This window comes from Arachis ipaensis, chromosome B01 (assembly GCF_000816755.2).
Source record: "Arachis ipaensis cultivar K30076 chromosome B01, Araip1.1, whole genome shotgun sequence".
In the NCBI taxonomy this organism is placed as follows: Eukaryota; Viridiplantae; Streptophyta; class Magnoliopsida; order Fabales; family Fabaceae; genus Arachis; species Arachis ipaensis.
In genome coordinates this window covers 131,391,553-131,394,990 of record NC_029785.2, presented here as the reverse complement: position 1 = coordinate 131,394,990, position 3,438 = coordinate 131,391,553, and positions in this window count along the sequence as shown.

Here is a 3,438-nt window from a genome sequence, read left to right as displayed (position 1 = left end):
CAGCTATAAGCATATTCGCTGAGGATCAAGTTCAACCCTTACTAGGGTTTTTTCCCCTTCCCATTTAATTTATTTTGTTCTTTCTTTCTTTTTGGTCAAATGTATTTTGCCGAAGAGAATAATACGAATGTATTTAAATGATGAAATAAGCACTGGGCTCTGAGCAGTAAATATACTGCTTAATTTGATGCACATTGCTAGCCTAGAAAGCTATGTCTGATTTCTTCATTCATTTTCCTAATTCCTACAATTGTTTTTATATCTTCATTAATTCACGAAGTTAAAGTCTTTGGATAGTGTTTGTTTGATTGTTGACCAAAAACAGAAATATGCAATTTAAGCTTTACATTCAAGCCTTCTAATTATAAAAATAATAGAACTTGAAATTGGACAGATTGAGAAATGAAAAGAGATTGGACATTTTTTTTTTCTTTTCACCAGAATTAATTCATAATAAACCTTCATGTACAAAATAAATGACACAAATTATGAAATTAAAAGAATCTAAAGAATTAATCATAACTAATTCAATCTTATTTTAAGTGTTAAGCCTCGTAAGAGTTTAAACTTATCAAAGGGTAATGTCTAACCAGAAAAGAGGAAGGAGATAAAAGTACTTTTAACCATATTAAGTGTATATTTTAAAGATTTATCGTCTGTATAGAATATATAATTATATGTTATAAATAATATATATTAAAATTGAGTTAAATAATATATGTATTTATATATAAATTTATAATAAGTAATTTAGTGATTGAATTTTTATGTGCATATAATAAGTTTATGTAAGTGTTGTTAAATTGTTAATAAAAGATTTTGTCAGTATAAAAAGATATGAGTTATACTAGGGAGCTAATAGAATATTTGTACAATGTGTATAATAAGTTATTGAGTTAAAAAATGAACATCATCTATACTATCCAATCTCAAAAGCATAAGCTGATTTTGGGATTCACCAAAGATCAAACTCTTGACCTTTCTTATACACATTGTACAAATATTCTATTGGCTCCTATACTTTCTCAAAAAATATTTTCTAAATTGTATNTATTTTAGAAACAAGTTAGATTTAAAAGACTTAACTATTAAGGGTGTGTTTGGCAAACACGTTACAAGAGAAGAAGCATGTTTAACCTTTTTGAAAGTTTCAATTTTTGGTTTGGCAAATTTTTTATTCATGAAGGCAGAAGTGATTTTGCTTTCAAAACCATGGTTTTCAAGAAGTTACAATTTTAAGCTTTTGCGTTTCATCAACGGTCTTCTAGCCATCAATACTCCATCTTTATTTACTTTTTACCAACTTTATCCTTTATGCATGTTATTATATTATTTATGGAATTCTTATTATTTTTGTTTACATGAACTCTCTTTTTTTATTATTTATTATTTTTGTTTTTTATTAATTATTTATTTGATATTATACACTTTTATAATTATAATTTTTTGTATTATTTTTATTATCTTTTATAATATGATTTATTGATCAATTACTACCAAGATAAATATTTAATTTTTTTTATTATTCTTAGTACTCTCTAAAATTTATATTTTATTAGTTTTAATTAAAAATATATTTTGCCAATTTTTATATATTATTTTTATTTTAGTGCATAAATATTAATTTTATTATAGAATTAATTAATAAGATCTATTCAATTATCTAAATTAAAATGATAAGATAATATACAAAAATTATTTAAGTTGGTGTCTATTTTAGTAATTTTTTATCTAAAAGTGATTTTGAGTAGTATAATCCAAACAACATTTATTTTACTATAATTCATTTTGATGCAAAGATTGCCAAACATAAATCACTTTAACACAAACTTACTTTTCATCAAAATCAAGTTTGCAAAATCAATTTTATTCAAACTCTCGTTTGTAAACTATAATCCAAACACACACTAAGTGTATAATAGATTAATAGGGATGACAAATCTCCTGAGACGTGGGGATCCCTAGGGACTGTCTCGAATGGGATCTGACTGTGGAGAATTTTTTCGCAAAGATGGAATGGGAACAAAATTCTCCTGAGGCAGGCGCGGAGACCCGAGCGGGGATCTCTACTCCGTTTCCGCTGATCCCTGAAATTCATAAATTTACTGAATTGTTTTTAATAGTTTATTTCTCATATATGTTTTTTAGTCATTTCACACACACATATATATATATATATATATAGAAGGTGGATGAATTCTAGATGCCCGATGAAGGAAATAAGCTCAAATACGAAATTACAAAGCACAAACATTCACACGAAGCTACAAGCGTAAAGGATAAGATCCACAATGTAAGGTAACAAGATATATATAATTATATAAGAGTATAATAATCATAAGATACTAGCCTCAGCCCGCGGAGTTTGGGCCGACTAGTTAAATACTGACATACATAGTTTTGAAAGTATACAACTTATACAGAATATCACTCTCAAAGTAAGCCTCTAAAGCAAAAGTAAATACAAAAGTGAGAGTACAAATCAAAATAACCCTACTAACAACAAAATAGAATAAGATCCTCCGCTCTGCTACCATCAAGCAACTCACTGAGGTATATCAAATAGACAAATACATAAAAAATAGAAGTAAAAGAATTAAAAAACAATTCAATTAGAAGTAAAATAATTAAAAAATAATTTAATTAGACAAATAATAAATAAATTGTGTCAATTAACCACTTAAACTGATGTGATATATGGTGAATGCTATGGTGCCTATCACTTTGTACCTAAGTTACTAAAAAAGATAAATAAATAATATTTAATAAATTGTACATGATTTACTTTTATTTTAAACATTTTTTTCACAAAAAAATATTTTATTTTTTACTTTAAAAGGGAAGTTAGGCAATTTAGGCACTACAGAACTCACCTATATAGAAACCTAAAACTCTTAATCCTCATTTGCATAATCCTTCTTCAATTCAGAGATCCCTAACGCTGTCCATACTCCATCCAACCTCTCTGCAGCATCATCACACCTCACGGTGCCATCACCTTCATCGCGTCGTGACCTAAAACTCCTGGTCCCCGTTTGCATAATCCTTCTTCAATTCAGAGATTCCTAACGCTGTCCATACTCCATCCAACCTCTCTGCAGCCACTCTGTGGTCACTCTCCCTTCTCACTGCATCGTCACACCTTACGGTGCAATCACCTTCATCCCGTCGTGCTCTCTATTTGCGGCGTCCCTTTCCGTAACTCTGTTGTCGTGCCCATTTTTCTCTCTGTTGCCGCGTCTCCCACCTCGTCCACTGCTCTCTCTTTTGGCTCGCTGTTGCGTCCCCTTACTGCATCATTTCGAAAGAAGTTACTATCTTGTTATTTAGACATTTTGTATAAAATCTTGCTGTTTTTATATAGGATGAATACTTGCAGTTTTATTCACATGAAAAATTAATAATTAGTTAGAATTATAAGATAGATGGAGAAAGTGG